This window comes from Urocitellus parryii, chromosome 4 (genome assembly GCF_045843805.1).
Source record: "Urocitellus parryii isolate mUroPar1 chromosome 4, mUroPar1.hap1, whole genome shotgun sequence".
Taxonomy (NCBI): domain Eukaryota; kingdom Metazoa; phylum Chordata; class Mammalia; order Rodentia; family Sciuridae; genus Urocitellus; species Urocitellus parryii.
Window position 1 is genome coordinate 111,456,370 of NC_135534.1, and position 23,120 is coordinate 111,479,489.

A 23,120-nucleotide genomic window follows, 5' to 3' on the forward strand; every position below is an offset into this window, starting at 1 on the left:
TTTAAAAAATTGTTAAAAGTGCTTGAAGCATTTTCATTGTTATCAATATTGTGTTAGTCATGAGGATATGGTGGAAAGTCTTCATTTCTTATCTCTGTAAAGCTTGATACAATAAGATAGATAAAATAGAAGGAATTTTTGGATTTCCTTTCCTCATTATTGTTGCTTTTTGTTACCCTTGTGAATGGAATGGCAAAACTCGTATCACAGGACACTCTATATCATTCATTTATTGTTGAAGAGTATATACACACCTACACCCTTATTACTGACAAAGCGGCATTATCAGAAGATTAATAGAGACAGGATATGTGTGTATCCCAGATTTCCAGTAAGGGGTATGATAGTTCATATTATTTATATTGCATCCATTACAATCTAAAATGGCTTCCAACATTTTCATAAGAAGCATAACATTCTCATAACAATTCTTTGTTTTTTTCTTTTGATCACTAACACAAATGTACTATACATTAAGTTAATAGAAGTATGTAAGCCAGAGTTTTAGTCATCCAATGAGGGTCATTAGAAAAAATAAGTATATGTTAGTATTAATAAACTATATTCTTATCAACATTTTGTGAGCTCACTTAAACTTTGTATCATGAATAAGACATAAAACACCTTTAACATAGGGGCTGTGTCATATCATTTCTGTATTCCTCCAACACTTTTGTCATCTTCATATTTAGATTGTTACTATACAGACATTAAAAAATGTTCACTTGAAGAGTGTTGTTTGGTTAACAAAAATTATAAATTTACAATTATGTTTAATGAATATAAAATGTAATAAATGATAGCAACAAAAATAAATCATAAAAATTTTGCATTTTAATTTCCTTTTTGTTTGTGGAATGTGAGCTTTATAAAATCCTCCTTAGCTCCTGTCAAGAGAACCAGCGGTGAGGAATATAGTTGGCAGAGAAATCTATAGCTAATACTCCTTTGGGTGAACCATAGTGCTCAGCCAGAGGCCATGCTTATTCTGAGAAGACTCACACAATGGTCCAGCAAGGTGAGTGGGAAGTGCTGGGGATGGCTGATTTCTGCCTAACACAGGTCTCTTTTGATGGGAATCTTTGCTTGCAGACTTCCTATCATCCTCACCATGACCTTTTAGTACTGTACTGCAGTGTGATATTTTCTACCCAGTCCTTCCATTTCTTTGTCCTTTCTAAGGTGACACTTTCATCCTGGTCTGAGTTGCTCATCAATAGGTTCTGTTCTCTTCCGTTTTATCCTTCACAGGTGTTTACCATAATTAATACCTTACATGTCTTATTTCTTGGCAATTTCTTCCAAGGAGATATTCCTGCTCTCCATATAAGGGAATGCTATGTTATTTAAGGCCTCAGAACTAGAGTCCAGTTTTTTAACTCATTGCACATCTTCTGAAAAAATAGAAGGAAAAATGGAAAATTGTGAAAGACCAGGGATAACTTCTAGAGAGTTGCTTCAGAATGAGCCAAAAAGCAGAGGTTGTATGAAAATGATGTCCTGAGCCAAGATGCCAATACCAGAGAGATGATCTACAAGATGTCAATGTTCAACTAGAAAAATGTACAGGTATCTACAGAAGTCTGCTTTTAATGTGTTTAAAGTGGGTTAAGAAGGGTAAGGTGTGAAGGAACATTTCATCTTGATCTTTTAATGACAGTGATTATTTTTCTGGGATAGCAGTTTAGGTCAAGCCTTTTTTGGTGAGACCTGTCAATCTTTCCATTGTACTGAAAGTCTTTTAGATATCATGCTAACATTCGGAGTTATTCATAATAAAAATAATAGAAATCTGTCCTCTATAAAATTTTAAGATTTCTTATGTCGAAAGAAGATAAATTGAAGATAAAATGAATACATTTCTTGAATCAGTTTAGAACAGATGCTCCTCAGTGACTATATCCTTGTCTTGGTAAATGGTTCATTATCGCTGTAATATTTATATTTATATGAAGATATTATAATTTTTGAAAAATTCTAAAATCCTTGGTATAAAAGAATGCCCTTAAAAGAAAGTGAGGCCTCTTTAAAGAACTTCAGTATGATTAAAATCATTACAATGAGAGAAGAGTTTTTATTTATATTCATTATAATAATTTCACTATTTTAATTTAAAAAATACTCTGCAAACAGATTCTGAATGCTTAGTATCCAATTCTACTTTTTTATTTACATTCATAACAATGATTTGTGAAACAAAAAGCTTAACACTGGTTTGAATTTTGTTTTGTGGCACATATTTTAGTAACGACTTTTTATGTTTTTATAAAAACAGAATGAAATGTACACCATCCATGTCTATAAGCCCTGGGCAGCTGGTCTGAGCACTATATTGTATTCTGAAGCATAGCATGGTAGACAATGAACCAACAAATAACCTGACTCAGTTCTGACAAGTTTGTAGCCCCAAATGGGGCTCTTAGGAAGTCGAGAGTCAGTAGGTCTAATGTGACAGTGCTTCATATCTTTAGTAGGCATAAGAACAATGAGATAAAATGGCATCCTTGCTCCATTCTCGTATCCAAAGTGGTGCTGCAGCAGTCATAGGCCGAGGAGACAGAGCCTACAGTTGGCAAGTGGTCTTTGGGCTGCTGCTGGAGTTTATGATTCAGTTGTCCAAGGAGCACAGTGCTAATCCTCAGGACCTGTCCTGCATGGTAGCTGGATGCCAGGAAGCGAATCCATGACAACCACTTCTTCAGGAAGAAGCTCAAACTTCCATATTTCAAGGGCACATAACTTCTGCCCATTTCTAGCTACATTAGCTGACAGAGGTCTAATGGCATCTAATATAGTTGCAGAATGTTTACTATAACTATCCACAACCTTCTACTGATTAGAGATCTTTAGTTATTTTGAAATACTTGGAAAAAAGTGAAAGTGATTCTAAATATTTGTTCAAAGTTAAATAAGTCACTGTAAGAATAACTCTTACATTATTTAAATATAATTCAATTTAAATTTTTCAAATGGTCTTAAAAATTATTTAGCCAGGTGAAGTGGCACATAACTTGTAACCAGTAATCCAAGCCACATGGTAAACTGAGGTAGATGAACCGAAAGTTCAAGGCTAGCCTAAATAACTTAGTCAGACCCATCTCAAAATAAAAAGTAAAAAGGGCTGGGGATGTTGCTTAGTGATATTGCACTGGGGTTCAATGCTCAGGATTGCAAAAAAGAAAAAAAGAATTTAAAGGAAAAGATTTAACACTCAGACATGTTTTCAGATATGTTATAGTTTAGATATGAGGCATTCTCTAAGAGTTCATGTGTAAGACAGTACAAGAATATTCAGAGGTGAAATGATTAGATCACAAAAGGTGTAATTTAATGAGTGGATTAATCCACTGAAATGGATTTGCTGTGTGGTAACTGTAGGCAGGTAGGCAAGGGGAAATAGGTCACTGGGAGCATGTTGATGGGGCTTATATTTTGTCCCTGTTGAGCAGAGCTCTCTGTCTGCTTCTTCGTGGCCATATCTTGAGTTTCTTTCCTCTGCCATGTCCTTTTGACCTGATGTTCTGCCTCACCTCAGGTCCAAAGCAATGGAGTCGGCCACACATGGACTGAGACCTATGAAATTGTGAGCCAAAATACAGTTTTCCTCTTCTATGTCCTAAAACTACGTTTTCTTTTCTGCACCTTCATGAAAATGGAGCATAATATAAAGCTTTTAAAGTTAAACTCCCACTGACTTTGAGAAACTGAACATATTGAGTTTGAAAAGAGAAATGAACAAAGATATTGTGGCACATCTCAGTAAGAAGAATGACCATTTGATGTACTTCATTATAATTGAATCAGTGTGATGTAACTGTTATGCAAATGGAAGAAAGAAAGGAATAAATTTTGCAATACAAGGAGAAGCTTAGAATCTTTACATTCATTCAATGTTTGTCCATAGATACCCTGGAGGTATTAAAAGCAAAAGAATGACCTTCATCTTAAGCTCTAATTATAGCCTGATTTAAAACTCTTCTCACGTCGTGATTTTCTAAAATGTGAACTTGGAGCATTTCATGTTCTTGCATTTCCTAAATAAGATTTCTTAGGATTTCCATAGAAAATACACATTTTAATGAATCACCAAGGTCCTCTTCAAGGTTGTTACTGAAGGAATGTCTGTCATGTGGAATGTTTCAAGTTTCCCCCAAGGAATTCTTGTTCCCTTAGTAATTTTTGTTCCCTTAGTAATTTTGGGTCTGAGAATAATAATGGAGATTCATTTTTCCGCAATAGTTGGGTTTTCTATTATCTTGAGTAAAATATAATGTGTAATGTTAAAGGTAAAATAATAGGGGGAGCTCCAGTTTTTCCCCCTTGCTTTTGGTGTTTCTTAGTTTACTTCCTCACTGAGTGTACCAACCCATGATTTAATTGGAAATGACCCACAAACACTTTTTCATGTTCTAATCTTTCTCCTGTGCTTCATTTAGCCTTATTTATATATCTCCTCCTCCATACTTGTACCAGGATGCCATTTGTTCAAAACTGAATGTATAATTATAGCAATATTTCCTGTCTTTGTGAGTTCTCTCTGTATTAACACTCTAATTTACCCAAACACCTAGAGAAATATGTTGGGAAATTTTATTACCTATTCCATCCTCTTTGTGAGACATCCTGCTGAATCTTCTCTTACAAGGTCCCCTGTTTGTTTCCTGGAATTACAATAGTACTCTAAATTAGGCCCCAACTTCCTTAACAAGATTGCTAAAGTGCAAGAAATAAAATTAAGAATTAATAAATGGGATGTGTGCTCTGGTCCAGCAAGGAGGTCCACATTACAGGGAAGAGGAGACTGTGGCTGTGGAGTCACTATTCAAGACTTCCAGAGACCACACAGGAAGCAGGTCTGATTTTATTGTGCAGTTCCCATGTATATATACTCAGGCAGTAGTTAATCAGATTACAGGTAGCCATAAATACAATTTCTTACTAACTGTTCTTGAAGTAGCCAATTGAGGAGTGGGCTGTGGAGGAAGCACTGGGACTGAACACATGGCCTCATGCCCAGGGCTATGCCTACAGGGTAAGTGTCCTATAGCTCACGTGACTAGCATGAGGGGAGTGGCCTGCCCCTCAGATGCCCTTAACATATGCTATGTATGTAGTACTCCATTCACTTGTCCCTACAGGTATGGACTCAAACTATAAAATTTCTTCTCAGAAAGTAAACAATCACTGAGGTGAATGGAGAGCCTACATTCGGAGAGCAAATTTTTGCCATGTGCACATCAGAAAGAGCACTAATCTCCAGAATATACAAAGAACTCAAAAAACTTAACACCAAAAAAACCAAACAATCCAATCACCAATGGGCTAAGGAGCTGAAAAGGCACTTCTCAGAATAAGATATACATTTGATTAACAAATATATGAAAAAATGTTCAACATTTCTTGCAATTAGAGAAATGTAAATCAAAACTACTCTAAGATTTTCATCTCATGCCAGTCAGAATGGCAGTTACCAAGAATGCAGACAACAATAAGTGTTGGTGAGGATGTGGGGAAAAAGGTACACTCCTGGTGGAATACATTCCTGGTGGAATTGAAATTGGTGCAACCACTCTGGAAAGCAGTATGGATATTCCTTAGGAAACTTAGAATGGAGCCACTATTTGACCCAGCTATCCCACTCCTTGGTTTATACCCAAAGGCCTTAAAATCAGCATACTATAGTAATGTAGCCACATAAATGTTTATAGCAGCTCAATTCACAACAGCTAAACTGTGGAAACAACCTAGATGCCCTTCAGTAGATGAATGGATAAAAAAACTGGTATATATATACACAATGGAATATTACTCAACATTAAAAGAGAATGAAATCATGGCATTTGCAGGTAAATGGATGGAGTTGGAGAATATCATGCTAAGTGAGGTAAGCCTATCCCCCCAAACCAAAGGCTGAATGTTCTCTCTGATATGTGGATGCTGATTCATAATATGGGGCAGAGGCATTCACCAGAAAAATTAAGTAAATTTGATTGGGTAAAGGGTGGAGGGTGGGGAAGGGATGGGGGCAGGAAAGATGGTAGAATGAGATGGACATCATTACCCTATGTACATGTGTGACTGCACATATGGTTTGACACTACATCATGAGCAACCAGAGAAATGAAAATTTGTATTGCAATTGAGTATAATGAATCAAAATGCATTCTGTTGTCATACATACCTAATTAAAATAAATTAATTAATTAATAAAAAACACAAAGGTTTGTATGATGATTTTTGGTTTTAGTTTCGCTTTCTTAGTGCTGGAGATTGAACCCAGCAATAATCTATCACTAAACCAAATCTCCTGTCCAACTTTATTTTTTATTTTGAGACAGGGTCTAATAAGTTGAGTTTGAGAACTTTCTCAGCCTTCTGAGTCACTGGCATTATGGGCATGTGACACCTTGCCTGGCTTCTTTCTTTTCTCCTCATCTCCTCCTTCTCCTTTCTTCTCTTCTTTTTTGTAAATCATCCATTGACTAGTATAATTGCCTCTGCAGCTTATCTAACCTTTGTCTCTCTAATGCTAGTCATTCCTACAGGTGCCCCCACATTAATGCTTATAAGGCAGCACTGTGGTTACTTCTGTTCTTTGCTAAAAATAAATAAATAAAGACCTAAGTGGCCTCCTATAGGGAATAATCCATCATTTAGGTACCTGGGAGCTTCCTACACTACACTGATCCATGTTCTGATCTGAGTCTATGCTGCAGTCCCGTAAGAGAGATGTTGGGAGCTCACAGAGGGGCTGTGCAAGTCCTCAGGGTGACATTCAGGGAGTGGGGAGACTGCAGTCTTTTTCTGAACTCAGTAACTTGGATCTGGAGTGCCCCTAGATGACTTTTGTGGGTCAAGCACTGGCGTTTATGTAAACATCTTACTGATTTTTTTTTCTGTCCTGCATTCTTATCTACAACTAAAACCATTGGCACTGTATAAGCCTTTGCCAATGGGGCAAAATATCTGTGTTGTATCCAGGACAAGTTCCAAGAATAATAAAGAGATCTTCATTAATTCTTTCTTTAATTTTACACATAGAGCATTTACTGATATGCCAGGTATTGCTCTAGGTGATACAGAAATAGCACTGAAGTAAATAGACAAAATCCCTGCCTTTGGGGAGCCTAGACTCTAACATATGTAGGTGCATGTATTGGGGGAAGACACAACAAGTAAAAAAATGAATTTATGGTATTTCATCTAGTAATAGGTGAAGAGAAAATTCCATTTGTATATGGAAAAGTTTTTCTTATATGTCTTTTCTGGGGATGTATCCCATTTGGTGGGGAATCAAAATATATGCAAAATGGTATCCTACCAATAAGTTATTGTTTGGAAGATAATTTATTTTAGTTGTGAAACTAATCTGTGGAGAAACACTGGTCTTCTGATTTTCAGTCAGTTCCCTAGGATTTCCAAACTCACAAAAACCTCTTGGGATCTTTTGGCATCAGTAGATGATGCTATTTACCTAACCTCACGAGATAAAGAAGACATTAGGTAAAGCACCATCAGAAATCATGATCTGTACCTTAGGGTGTTTCAGAGTTTTGGGTATAGAGAGTTGTTCTCTGGCTCTCTATGTTCATAATTTATAACAAACAAAAGCAATACCAACAAAAAATGTGTGTTTTCTGGTCTGTAAATTCATCAGAGCTACCTGCCATTCATAAGAATGGAGCAGAAGTGTTATCAAGAGTCCTGACACAGAGGGTTGAGAGCTGAATTGTACCCATCATGCTATTCTTCTAGATCTCATCTCTGGAAGCTGGTGAGTGTTTGAAAAACCTCTCTGCTGAGCCCACCATTGACTTTGAGGTAGAGGTGGGAGGTGGATTGTAAAGAAAGAAGTTTAGCTGAAATGAAGTAGTCATTGCCTTCCTGACCTTTTTTCCCTCAGAAATTACCTTAAAAAACCTTTACAGATTATCTAAAACTTATGAAATGGAGAAAAGGCATAGAGGGATGAAAGAAGGATTTAATTCATCTTCTATTCTGCATCTCCATCTCACTGTGTTGGGGCTGGGTGGAGAGAGCTGGCTTCTCCTTTTAATGTTACTATTTCTCCTTTTCTCACAGACCCATTCCAGGGAGGAATGGCCTCACAATGGCTCCTCAGTGACCCAGTTTATCTTGCTGGGTTTAACACAGCAGCCAGAGCTCTAGCTGCCTCTCTTCCTCCTCTTCTTAGGAACCTACGTGGTCTCTGTGGTGGGGAACCTGGGCATGATTGTTCTGAATCCTCACCTGCACACTCCCATGTACTACTTCCTCTTCAACCTTTCCTTCACAGATCTCTGCTACTCCCGAATGCTGATGAGCTTTATAAACCAAAACATCATCTCTTAGGCAGAGTGCATGGCTCAGCTCTTTTTCTTTGCTTTTTTTGCAATTGATGAGTGCTGTATTTTGACATCAATGGCATATGATCGAAATGTGGCCATCTATAAGCCCCTGCTTTACAGAGTCACCATGTCCCATCAGGTCTGTCTCTTGCTAATGGTGGGTGTGTATGCTATGGGGCTTCTGGGTGCCATGGCCCACACTGTATGCATGATGAGACTCAGTTTTTGTGACAGAAACACCATCAATCACTACATGTGTGACATACCTCCTCTCCTGAAGCTCTCCTGCACAAGCACCTCCGTCAATGAGCTGGTGGTTTTCATTGTGGTGGGTGTCAATGTTATAGGGCCTAGCCTTATCATCTTCATTTCTTACACCTTGATCCTGTCCAACATTTCCAGCATCCGTTCCACAGAGGGCAGGTCCAAAGCATTCAGCACCTGCAGCTCTCATATTATTGCTCTTTCTCTTTTCTTTGGAGCATCAGCATTCATGTACCTTACACCATCTCCTACTGGGTCTCTGGATCAAGATAAAGTCTCCACAGTTTTTTTTAAGGGAGAAAGAGAGAGAGAGAGAGAGAGAGAGAGAGAGAGAGAGAGAGAGAGAGAGAGAGGGAGAGAGAGAATCTTTTGTTGTTGTTGATGATGGACACAACACAATGCCTTTTTTATTTTTTTATGTGTTGCTGAGAATCGACCCCGAGTCTCGCCTATGCTAGGCGAGCACTCTACTGCTGAGCCACAATCCCAGCCCTCCACAGTTTTTTATACCATTGTGGAACCCATGATGAACCCTTTCATTCACAGTTTGAGAAACAAAGATGTCCATATTGCACTGAGAAAGACTTTGAAGAAAAGCATGCTTTCCTAAACAGAAACTGTGTTTGGTATAGATGCCTGATCTTCATTAGGGCAAATGAGAAGTGAATCATGGAAAGAATAATAAGAAACGGAAATAAAATGCAAATAATGTAATAATATAGTTAATCATGAATTATACGAATCAGTTCATTGGCTAAGGCAACATAAGGAAAAGGATGGTCAGTTCTTCATTCTTTCTGAGAGAAGGGAGAGTAAGTCTGTCTTACATTCTCTGGGTTATTCTCAGAAACTATAAAGTGTTAAGTAGAATAAGGTTTCATGATACTAAATCAAGAAATGGTAAGATGATGAGATCTGACTAGGACACATCTGGAATTCTTGAGAAGCTGTGTCATGGAAATATTTGACTTTTGTGGACTTGGAGTTAGTCATTTAGTCTTTCACTTGATAACCCTCTTTTTGGTAATTAAGTGGTTTTTATTTTGTTTCCATAATTGAGGAAAGCCTTGGGGGGTGCTCTTCTCAGGACATTTTCTCTTTTTGCTTCATTCTGAGGGGAGTTAGGTAAAGGGAGGGAGGTCAAAGATGTTCTTGTGATCTTAGTTCCTAAATCACCTTTTAGAGAAGCCAGGATAAAGGGACTTCCATGGGTTTGACCTCATGGAGTCCATGAGAGGATTGTGTGTAGGAAGACATGCTATTTCTTCGCTGAGAAGAAGTTTACTGCAAATGTTTGTCAATTATCAGTTGCTGCATGGATTTCACTATAAATCACTCAGGTAAACATTAACCTATGTCCAGGGTGGGTGTAAAATGAACATAGGCCTTCAAAATAGAGGAGGAAGAAGAAAGCTAAATCTTTTGTGTGGTTAATATCACAAGGAATTTTATTGTTCACCCACTCTTTTCCCTTATGAGATCCTAACACGTCAACCTCCTTTCCTAATTCTTTTCCCACATAATGCATACATCTCCTAACACCTCTCTCCCTCTGCACACCAACACACCAACTTCATTTCTGTTCCTCCTTCTCAGATGTCACTGTCTCTCAGTTATTGTACCATCTGTTTCCTCTGCCTGGAATGTTCCTGTGGCACCTATCACTGAGATCTCGGTTGACATGTCACCTCCTTAGTAGAGTCCATATTGATCATCTATTAAAATAGGTATACAGTTATTCTCTTCCCTTCTGAAGTAAGTACACAGTTATTCTCTCAAATGGTAAGATTGTGAGATTTTGACTAGGACACGTCTAGATATTACCATTGAGATATATGTGTCTTTTCCTCAAATAATATTTACAGTCTTAATTCATTAGCAGTGAGATCTTTCCTGCTAACATTTCACTCTCTTTTGTCTTTTGAGGTTTACATGATATAATTGTAGCTTCTTTAATAACTGTCAGATGTAAACTGAGTTTCTATTCTATTTTAGACATCAAAATATCAAGGGTTTATTGTAAATGAGAAAAATATAGTGGCGAAGAAGATAGAAAATGAGTGTGTGTGTGTGTGTGTGTACATGAATATATCAGAAAAAAACTATAGAAAGTTTTCAGTTAAGCTGATAATAAAGAGAATAACTGTGTATTTACTTTAATGAGTGAGGTCAGGACGGGCTCTACTAAGGAAGGAGCATGGGAGCTGAGATCTCAGGGGCAAAAGGAAGACAGCCACATGGACATTCCAGGAAGAGGGAAGAATTGATACAAAATCTAAGCAGCACTGACATCTAAGTATGAGCAATAGGAAAGAGGTTGGTGTGTCAGGGGTGTAATGGGAAAGGGGTAAACAAAAGGATATGTATGTATTATGTGGGAAAAGAATTAGGAGAGGAGGTTGAAGTATTAGACTCTCATAAGGGAAGAGTGGGTGTTTTGAAAGCACAAAAAATCCAGGTGATATCAACCACACAAAAGATTTAGCTTTCTTCTTCCTCCTCTATTTGGAAGGACTGCTTTTGTTCATTTTATAACCACCCTGAAAATAAGTTAACAGTTCTATCAGTGATTTTTGTGAAATCCATGAAATAATATACTCTAACACCAAAGTGTCATATCCTGCAGGAAAGATAATGGTTTCTTTTGCTAATTTTCTACACATACCAAAATATGCATCAGAATCTACAGATTCTCATCTGGAACAAGAATAGAAGGAGAAACTCCCCTAATTTTGTGCTTTCACCCTCAGTACAAATGGCCCAACAGGAAAGAACAGTGGAATGGGTACTACAGGATCTGCTTTTGGTTGCAGATTCCGCAAGTGTTGTGCTCTCTGTTCTCTCAGTTTTACTTTCTGCATGGCTAATATTAAAAGTGCTGTGGTAGAGATTAAATAAAATGTTACATCATTACAAAGTGCTTAGTGTTCTAAAAATTATACTGAAGTGATTCTAAGAACTTAGCACCTATCTTTTCACATAACTTACCTGAAATCAATATTGTACCTTATACTCAATGACATCTCATTGTTACTGATTTGCTAGATCTAGCTATCATTGCTTGTGTCTGGCAAACGTGATCATATGTATCAATGTTGCTGTCACTGCAAGTGTGTCAGGAGAATTGTGTAGGGGGATAGTTCATTGTCATTTAAGATTCTTGTAAGTATATATATATATAATTTTATGTATATATGTACATATACAAATATATGTATACATAATGAGTTATACAGTTTTTATAACTGTAACTTCACTATAAATTTAATGCAGCATTGAAGTATTTAGCTATCAAATACATGCAAGGATATGGTTAAAAGAGCAGAGGGTATAATTTTGTTATTTCATTTCATTTCATTTTCTAATTCATTTCTGCATTGGGGATTGAACACAGGGGTACTTCACACTGAACTATATTTCCAGAAGAACAAATTTGAAAATAACAGTTTGAAATACTGATCACAAGAGTACCCTTAACCTAGAATACAGTTATAGTACCATGTGGTATGGTGAGAGGCGTGTACTGAGTTTTAGGGAGGCACTGGTGTTAGTCTTAGGAGTTGGTGAAAATTAAGCTTGATTTGAATAAATATCCTTCTCAGGAATTTAAAGAGTAAGGGAAAGTAGTCTTTTTTAAAAAAAAATTCAATAATAGTGGAGAGCATAGTCCAATTTCATGTTTGGAAATTTGAGTTATGAATACAAATTTAAACAAAAGATCACAGGGCTGCCGGTACCCCACTCCACCCTGGCTCCAATTCTTTAAGTTCATCAGTCTCTTGTCTCTTTTTGAGCAATTTTTGTTCTGCCTGATTTAGGTGAGCAATTTCATAAGGCCATGGGTTATTATCATTAGAGTTCTGAATATCCTTATACAGTCCAATGGAGTTATTTTAAAGTTATCAGAAGCATGAATTTGCAGAATTATTCCACGAAATTTCTTAAAGACACGGTTTCCAGATGAGCAGTTCTGAAATTCATGTTAATTTAGGTAAAGCAACTTAACTATGGGCTAAATTTAGAATAGCCATGTTGATATCTGATGACTATTCAAAATTGACATTGAAATTTAGTTATTCCTGTAGAATCCAATAGTTTTATTATTAGAGTTATGACTGATACCATGCCAAGATGCCACAACACAAGACAAAATCAGTTAGGGTCACTCCAGGTGAATTGGGCTGGCACTAAATAATCACATAGACACAGAGACACAGAAAATACCTTTTTCTTGGGGTTCAGTGACAACTTCGCTGCCCCAGCTCCCACAAGGGAGGCAAGAGAAGCATGCAAATAAAAAGAGAGATAGAGAGAGAGAGCACACCTGAAACCATCCTATTTATTGAGGGGAAGACATTTGAGAGATTTCAACCCAAATAAGGCAAGGGATTGGGTTTCAGGGGATTGCTTGGTGATGTCTTGCTGTCAGCAGATTGACTGACATCTTAGAAGGCCACACCCATCTCAGGTGCTGGGAAAAGGACACATGTCACATAGCCCAGTCAGAGCAGCAACATCAGTCCAGTCCCCTCATGAGTTCTAATGTTCATAACTCACACACTGACCTTGGCTGGCTCACAACATCAAGTTGCATCTGATTTTTAGGAATCTCATACATTTTTGGAACACATATTTATAATACATTATATAAGCATAAGTCTAATAATTCTCTCATAGTTCCATATGCCATTGAACACCCCAAATCTAGTTCTAGGTCAAAGAACTTAATTTTAGAATTTAATTTTTGGAAACATGTTAAAAATATCAAGAACATTAGGATATTTAGTCAAAATGAAAAAAATTGTAAGGGCAAATTAGATTATTCAGTTTTACAAAAACAGTTCTTTCAAGATTGAAAAGACACACTTTTCTTAAAGAATCAGAACTTAATAAAAGATGGCACAAAAATTATCTTGCTAAAACACAGAATCTTTCTGTCCTAGGTAAGTTACCTAAAAAATGAAAAAGAATTCAGTATTTTCTATTATGAATAAATAAATACACTTGGAAACCCTCATCATTTTAATACAGAAGATTATTATTTATATTTATATTAGTATATTTTTTATATAAAACTTAATCTATATATATAATGCTGTATGATTTTTGGCAAACTTGATGACACATAAAATTGCTTTCATAAGATTTATCTTCCAAAAATCTACAACTTGGAGCTGAAGTTGTGGCTCAGTGGTAGAGCATTTGCCTAGCACAAGTGAGGCACTGGGTTTGATCCTCAGCACCACATAAAAGTAAAGAAAATAAAGGTTTATTAACAAAAACAAACAAAAAAAACAAAACAAAAAAAACCCTACAACTTGCTTTAACTGCAATTTGCTTAATCTTCATTTTTATTCTACCTTTCTTTCTCTAATCATTTTGACCACAACAGATTCTTTCTCAAACAAAAATTGCTTTTTTAAATTTTACTTTAATTCTTTAAAAAAATAAATCTTCCATACATATAACTTGATCAAATACATCTCCATTTTCTCAAAAAGGAATCATTTCCCTTCTTAGTTTTAGTTTTATTTAATATGTAAAATTCTTAGAAATTGAGAATCAATGCCTTGTAGATGAACACAAATTTATAATTTCTAGAAAGATGTGCTTTTTCATTACATAAATCTTGAATGTGGAAATGCACCCAATATACTTTACATTTAAAAATCATATAAACAAAATGTTAAAGAATATAATTTTACACTTATGTTCAATAATTGATAATTTAATATTTTAAATAAGGATCTGGTGTCCCAAGAGAAGTCTTCTATCCCCGGGGGCCTCAGTTGAGCCACTGGAGCCAGAGAACACAGTGGGTTCAATCCAACAGCTTGGTCCAGAGAGAGTTCTTGGGAAGCAAGGACAGTCACTTTGGGCATTTGTCTGTATCACCAGATTTGTTGTTTTACAGGTTAAAACAACAACAGCAACAACAACAACAACAATGAAATGAAGAAGAAGCAGCTTACAGCAAATTTGTTGTTGCAATTGCATCAGTCACCAATAATAATAACTCAGGGCATTTATTGGTAACTGGTAATATATGTCATATGTTCTGGGTAAGAATTGAGATAAGAAGGAAATACCTGTCCTGAGGTTACTTATTATCTTTATGGATCAGGGAGTACTCAGACCTATTGTGCTATGCCAGTCTGACCTAGGTGAGGATATCTTATGGCTTTTATTTGCCCTGGGCTAAAGAATTTTGAGATCTCAATCTTGCAACATTTCTTCCATTCTGTAGATTGTTTCTTAATTCTGTTGGTTATTTCCTTTGCTGTGTAGAAGCTTCTTAGTTTGGTAATATCTCTCATTTGTCTATTTTTCACTTTTGTTACTTTGTATCTTTTGAGTCCTATCTAAAAATATCAATGCCTACACAAAATTCTTGAAGGGTTCTCCCTATATTTTCTTGTAGTAATTTTATATTTTCAGGTTTTGTAGTTAGGTCTTTGAGTTGATTTTTGTGCATGAGGTGAGGAAAGAATCTATCTTCATTCTTTTGCATAAGTATATCCAATTTTGCCAGCCCCATTTGTTGAAGAGGCTGTCTTTTCTCCACTGTATGTTCTTGGTGACTTTGTCAAAACTCAGTTGACGATATGAATATGGATTAATTTCTGGGTTAATTTCCATTCCATCCCTCTGTGTCTTTTTATGCCAGTATCCATGGTCGTCTCACCTGGGTGGGGCCTCTACTTCAGAAGTCCAAGCACCACCTCTGGCACACGTTCAGCCTTTAGTAGTCCAAGGACCAATCTATCAAACTTCTTTTCTTAGATTCTAGAATCTGATTATGCTTTCTTTTCTGTTTGCACCAGTCCTGGAATAATACCTATTTTCTCTAGGTTAAATATCTTTGTATTTTCTCATTGTTAACCTCTTGTTTTTCTCCTTGCAATATCTGTATAACTGCTTCTCTATTTTAAATTCCTTTGTTTGGAAATGTATAGCTTACTTCTTCTTTTTAACTTGACTTTTTTTGATACAAGAAACATGCTTTATACAAATAGACTGTCTTCCCACATCACATAATATAATCCTGTCCAATTAGTTCATGCCAAAACCCTGATGACAAGGAGTCATTAAATATAGTAATTTGATAATAGTTTGTTTCTGACAAAAAAAAAATATTTTTAAAGTCATTTCTCTCTCCTTCTCTTTCTCTCTCCCTCCTCCCTCCTTTTTTTCCCCTGAAGTTTCAATTACATGTAGGGATTTATTGTTTCTCTTTTTACACATGGTAAAGCTCAACTGAAATTAAAACCAAACAGGACCAAACAGGAAAAAAGTGTGAAGAGAGAGCCAGCCCGATGACATGACTCTACCCTGCCCATGTTACGGGAAGCCATTTACATCCTTGATTTATCAGTTTCCCACATCTTTTTGGCATAGGCTGCTTTGTAGAAGCAAGTTTGACTTAGATTCATTACTTAAATTGAAAGATCCCTGAATGTGCATGGTACAAACTTGTTTTTTTCTGTGCTGTATAACACAGTTCTGCATATATAGTGGTTAAAGAGAGCAATTTTGGATTTTTGGGTCTAAATATGACTTGGAACAATGAGTTAGTACCTCCCAGCTCTGGGTTCCTTGTGTGTGAGACAGGGATGGTTGGCTCAGAGGGTAACTGTAAGCATGAGATGAAGGATGGTATATAAAGAGTTTAGCACCATGACCATCTTTCTTGTCAGACTGAGGTACCCCAGGGCAAGGCTTATGTGTTACTCAGTTTGCTTTCACAGTGACTTCCTGATCATCAAAAAAAAAGTTATTGGATAAAATAAAGAATTAAAACTCTGAAATCAAAAGAGACTATGGGTTTTAGGCCACATGTGCCTTCTGCTCTGAGTAGACCAGAGGTGTTTGAGACATGGGAGATTTAAGCATTGGTGTCCAGGTTATAGTGTGCTCAAAGTTGTCCTGGTGATATAACCAAAGGACTCTATTAAAGGTGGAGTAATTAATGTAGACATGTTGTCTTTATTCCCCTTCAAATTCATTAACATGGCAAAAAGTGATTAAAAATGGCAGTAACTCACAAGTAACAAACAAAGAACAACAATAATAACAATAAAAAAAATCATGGAGAATCACAATTTCCAAATTTAAGAAGTTATAAAGTAAATGAGTGGACAATATTTGGTTTGGCATTCTCACAACTTCTGATGCTAAGATAGAAATGGAAAACCAAGGAAACTTCTGATTTACACTGTACCCTCAATCATATGCTCAGAACTCCCTGGCATGAGGTATCTTTGGAAGAAATGAAGGTGAGAAAGTCTTTTTTTTTTTCAGAAGAAATTATATCATCAGATCCCTTAATCTCCTCATGTAGCCAAATGTTTACCTTTGTTTACATTAAGTAAAAGAATAAATTTTATTCATTAAAGAAGTAAAGCAGAGTTTCTCTACCAGAAGACCGTATGTTCATGTAAAAATTGTTTATTATATTTAAAACAAAGCAAGAAGGTAGAAGTTTTGACTCATGAATATTAGAACCATTAGTCTTCTTCCTTCACTCAGGTCACAAAATGTTGAAGCCTAGGATTATATTCTTCAGGAATTTTAGAAGATTTTCTTTGAATAATCAGCTTGGATAAAATGAGCTAAAGGCATGTAAGTAGGTATTGAATAGAACTATGTGTAAGGTAGATATAGCAGGCACCCAGACTGTACAGATAGACTAGTGATTCTCAAAGAGGGTAATTTCATTGTAGGGATGGAAAAGTGTGATTGTTTTCTTTCTCATCATAGAGGTCATGACCAACACTCTTACAATAAAACACAGATTAACAAAAGAAAACATTAAGAAATTTATTTAGATATAGCAGGCACCCAGACTGTACAGATAGACTAGTGATTCTCAAAGAGGGTAATTTCATTGTAGGGATGGAAAAGTGTGATTGTTTTCTTTCTCATCATAGAGGTCATGACCAACACTCTTACAATAAAACACAGATTAACAAAAGAAAACATTAAGAAATTTATTTAGTCAAATACAGGACCAACAGCCATTACCCAAAGAACAGGGAAAAGTTCTATTTTTATAGTTAGGTTTGAGGGAAAATGGGAAGTCAACCATACTACCAAAAGCACTATACATTTTCAATGCAATTCCAGTCAAAATCCCAATGACATTTCTCATAGAAATAGAAAAAGCAGTTATGAAATTCATCTGGAAACATAAGAGACCCAGAATACCTAAAGCAATTCTTAGCAAAAAGAGTGAAGAAGGTGGCATCACTATACCAGAACTTAAATTACAGTACAAATCTATAGAAACAAAAATGGCATAGTATAGACTTGTAAACCATAGGTGCAAAATAGAGGTCACATAGACAAACCCACATAAATACAGTTATCTCATATTAGACAAAGGTGCCAAAAACATATATTGGAGAAATGCAAGCCTTTTCAACAAATGGTGCTGGGGAAACTGGAAATCCATATACAACAAAATGAAATTAAGCCTCTATCTCTCACTATGCACAAAACTCAACTCAAAGTGGATCTAGGACCTAGGAATTAAACCATACACCCTGCACTGAAGAGAAGAAAAAGTAGGCCCAAATCTCCATCATGTCAAATTAGGTCCTGAGTTCCTTAATAAGACTCCTATAAGCACAAGAATTAAAATCAAGAATCAATAAATGGGATGGATTCAAACTAAAGTTTCTTCTCAGCAAAAGAAACAATCTGTGAGGTAAATAGAGAGTGTACAGAAGTGGGAGCAAATTTTTACCCCTCACACATCAGATAGAACACTGATCTCTAGAGTATATAAAAAACTCAAAAACTCAACACCCCCCCAAAAAATAACCCAATTGATAAATGTGCCAAGGACCTTAACAGACACTTCTCAGAAGATGATATGTAATTAATCAACAAATATATGAAAAAGTGTTCAACATCTCTAGAAATTAGAGAAATGCAAATCAAAACTACTCTAAAATTTCATCTCACTTCAGTCAGAATAGCAGCTATCAAGAATACAAAGAACAATAAGTGTTGGAGAGGATATGGAGGAAAAGGCACACTCTGACATTGCTGCTGGGATTGCAAATTGGTGCAACCACTCTGGAAAGCACAACGGAGATTCCATAGAAAATTTTGAATGGAGCCACCATTTGACCCAGCTATCCCACTCCTTGGTTTATATGCAAAGGATTTAAAAACAGCATCCTACAGGGACACAACCACATCAATGTTTATAGCAGCACAATATGCAATAGCTAAATTGTAGAGCCAACCTAGATGCCCTTCAGCAGATGAATGGATAAAGAAACTGTAGTATATATACATAATGGAATATTACTCAGCATTAAAAGAGAATAAAATCATGGCATTTACAGGTAAATGGATGGAGTTGGAGTATATAATGCTAAGTGAATAAGCCAATCCCCCCAAACCAAAGGCTGAATGTTCTCTCTGATATGTGGATGCTGATTCATAATGGCAATGTCAGAGGACCATGTTAAGAATAGACAAACTTTAGATAGGGGAAAGGGGAAGAAGAAGAATGGAGCAGGTGGAATTAGATGGAAATCATTGCCTGTATGAATACACAAATGGTGGAACTCCACTTTGTAAACAACCAGAGACATGAAAAATTGTGCTCTAAATGTGTACAATGAATTGAAATGCATTCTGCTGTCATGTATAACAAATTAGAATAAATATTTTTTTTAAATGGGCAATCATATAAAATTAATGAGATTGGACAAAAATAGACCATCTAATATACTGGATTGAAAAAGGAAACTCACAAATCTTGTCTGTGCTGTTTCTTCTTTGCTTCACTATGTGGCATTCCTTCCTCTTGGCTATGAGAGAGATAATGTCATTTAGAATGAGAGTCTTATGATCTACTATCTGAACAGAAAGGTCAGGGGATTTCTTTGTGTCCACTTCTTATACAGAAGGATGAGAAAAGGTTTGAATATGTTTCTAAGTCTCATGATTGGCCTTGGGAAAGAGGGGCCCTAGTTTCTATGGCATGCCTTTAAGAAGAGGAATTCTTAGTTTCTGTGGTTTGCTTTGGGGAATCAAGGAGAACAGAAGGAAGAAATATGGGAGACAGTCAGGAAGAGACTTCTTTCTGAGCCCTCCCAATGTCCTTCAGTTCAAATACCCAGTATGACAAAGTGCTATATATTGGAAATCATTCTCTGAGTTCCAAAATTATCAAGGGGACATTTCACAATATCTGGGGAAATTTTTGATGGTCACAACTAGTTATTTTCTTTAAAATATGTGGGAGTTGGGACAGGATAGTACTATCATCTAATGGGCAGAAACCAGGAATTCTGTGCAATCTACACTATACAAAATTAGCCCCCCAAAACCTACCTCATCAGTCAAAAGTGTTAGGATTGAGAAGCCCTACTTTATAATGAATATTTATGTAGAACAAGGGAAGGGATTAAAGGTAATATCATCTATCAGTCATTTTTTACATGTCAGACATGGATCTGATATGATCATCTAACTTAATTCCCACAACTCAATTAGGTAGGTCATTTATGAGCCTCATTTTGTAGATATGCACATGTATATGTAGAAACAAATATAAACAAGGATCAGTGAAGTTTTATCACTTGTCAAAAGTTTTAGAGTCATTGAGTTGAAAAGTCTATTTAAACTCATGCAGACTTGAAAGCCTACTTTTATTCTTTCAGCCTCTGCTGCAACATCTCTTTATTAAGGTGAATTGCCCAAGCATGTTGAGTGTTAAAGTTATGACCCAATGATTATTAACACAACCAGAGGCTTGTAGGAAAGGAATAGAAATAGCAAGTACTATGCCTTGGACTTTCTTCTTGAAGAGCTGAGCAAGGCATGACAAGGAGGGGGCCTCTGGGAGCCACACAGTACTTTGCCCTAGATATCAGGAATTACTGGTAGGAAATTATAAGTTGAGTAGAACTTTGATTCTCAAAAGATCCAATGTTCTGTTATTCAGGGTGGAAATAGAGACTCAGTAATTTCTTCTCTCAAGTGGCTCATCCAACTGAGGAAATCACAAAGGACAGCAGAATTCTCTGTGCTACTAATAAAGTTTCCCAGAACCGAGGGGCAGGAAATAGATTCTCATTTAGGTGAAGTGATGTTTTGGAGGATATTTAGCTTCATTATCTTAATCTCTTATGCTTTGATTCTTTATAACATCCTTCATATGTCCTCAGCTAAGGGTTTATCCAAGGCCATGAGCATTTGTGGTTCTCGCATAGTAACTGATGGCTTCATCTATGAGTCTGCACTGCTCATATATGTCAAGCCATCATCTCCTGGGTCTGTGGGCCAGGGGAAATATTTCTCAGTGTTTTATACTTTGGGGGTTCCCTTGCTGAATCCCTTCATTTATAGCCTCAGAACAAGGAAGACAAATTTGCTCTGAAGAGAATCACAAACAGAGAAGAACCACTGGGGATGCCTTAGTTTCTGACATAGGCTATCAGACTGGTTTTTAAAAAAAGACCAACAATATGCTGCCTCCAGGAGACTCATCTAATAGAAAAAGACATACACAGACTGAAGGTGAAAGGTTAGGAAAAATCATACCACTCACATGGACTGCGGAAGCAAGCAGGGGTTTCCATCCTCCTATCAAATAAAGTAGACTTCAAGCCAAAGTTAATCAAAAGGGATAAAGATGAACATTACATACTGCCCAAGGGAACCATACACCAACAAGACATAACAATCATAAATATATATGCCTCAAACAATGGTGCAGCTATGTTCATCAAACAAATTCTTCTCAAGTTCAAGAGTTAAATTGACCACAACATAATAATCTTGGGTCACGTTAACACCCCTCTCTCACCACTAGATAGATCCTCCAAACTAAAGTTGAATAAAGAAACTATAGTACTCAAAAATACAATCAATAACTTAGACTTAACTGATATATAGAATATTTCAACCTGCATCAAGCAGATAGACTTCTCAGCAGCACATGGATCCTTCTCTAAAATAGACTATATACTATGCCACAAAAAAACTATTAGCCAATACAAAAAAAGCAGAGATACTGCCATGCATTTTATCAGATCATAATGGAATGAAATTGGAAATCAACAACAAAAAATAAAAATTTTCCAACACCTGGAGACTAAGCAATATGCTACTGAATGAACAATAATGGGTTGCAGAAGACATCAAGGAGGAGATTTAAAAATTCTTGGAGTTAAATGAGAACACAGACAGAACACAGACAGAAATCTCTGAGACACTATGAAATCAGTACTAAGAGTAAAGTTCATTGCATGAAGTTCATTCCTTAAAAGAAGAAAAATCCAAGAAATAAATGACCTCACATTACATCTCAAAGCCCTAGAAAAAGAAGAACAAATCAGCAGCAAAAGCAGTAAAAGGCAAGAAATAATTAAAATTAGAGCTGAAATCAATGAAATCAAAACAAAGGAAACAATTGAAAAAATTGATAAAACAAAAAGTTGGTTCTTTAAAAAATAAATATAATTGACGTTTAGCTATGCTGATGAAGAGAAGGAGAGAGAAAATTCAAATTACCAGCATACATGATGAAAAAGTAATATCACAAAAGACACTATAGAAATACAAAGGATAATGAGAAATTCTTTTGAAAACTTATACTCCAATAAAATAGAAGACATTAAAAGCATTGACAAATTTCTTAAGTCATACAATTAACCCAGATTGAATCAGAATGATATACACAATTTAAACAGACCAATTTCAAGTGATAAAATAGAAGACGCTATCAGAAGCTTACCAACCAAGAAAAGCCCAGGACCGGATGGATACACAACAGAGTTCTACAAGACCTTTAAAGAAGAAGTAATACTAATACTCTTCAATTTATTTCAAGAAGTAGAAAAATAGGCAGCACTTCCAAACTCATTCTATGCGGCCAATAATCAGCACTTCCAAACTCATTCTATGAGGCCACCCTGATCCCAAAACCAGGCACATCAATAGATTAAAAGATAAAAATCACATGATCATCTCAATAGATGCAGAAAAAGCATTTGACAAAATACAGCACCCCTTTATGTTCAAAACACTAGAAAAACTAGAGATAACAGGAATATATCTCAACATTGTAAAGGCTGTGTACGCTAAGCCCAGCCAACATCATTCTAAATGGAGAAAAATTAAAGGTATTCCCTCTAAAAACTGGAACAAAACAGGGATGCCCTCTTTCACCACTTCTATTCAACATAGTTCTTGAAACACTGGCCAGAGCAATTAGACAGACAGAAGAAATCAAAGGGATATGCATAGGAAAAGGTGAACTTAAATTAGAACTATTTTCTGACGATATGATTCTATACCTAGAAGACTCAAAAAGCTCCATCAGAAAACTTCTAGAATTAGTAAATAAATTTAGCAAAGTAACAGGTTATAAAATCAACACCCATAAATCAAAAGCATTTATGTATATCAGTGACAAATCCTCTGGGAAGGAAATGAGAAAAACCACCCCATTTACAATAGCCTCAAAAAATAAATAAAATA

General features: G+C 36.1%; 2 pseudogenes; one reads left to right on the forward strand and one right to left on the reverse strand.

Moving 5' to 3' along the window:
• Positions 1-23,120, reverse strand: part of LOC113193798 (olfactory receptor 8C8-like) — a 44,475-nt pseudogene that overhangs the window by 18,619 nt on the left and 2,736 nt on the right.
• Positions 2,496-9,222, forward strand: LOC113193769 (olfactory receptor 8B8-like; annotated as a pseudogene).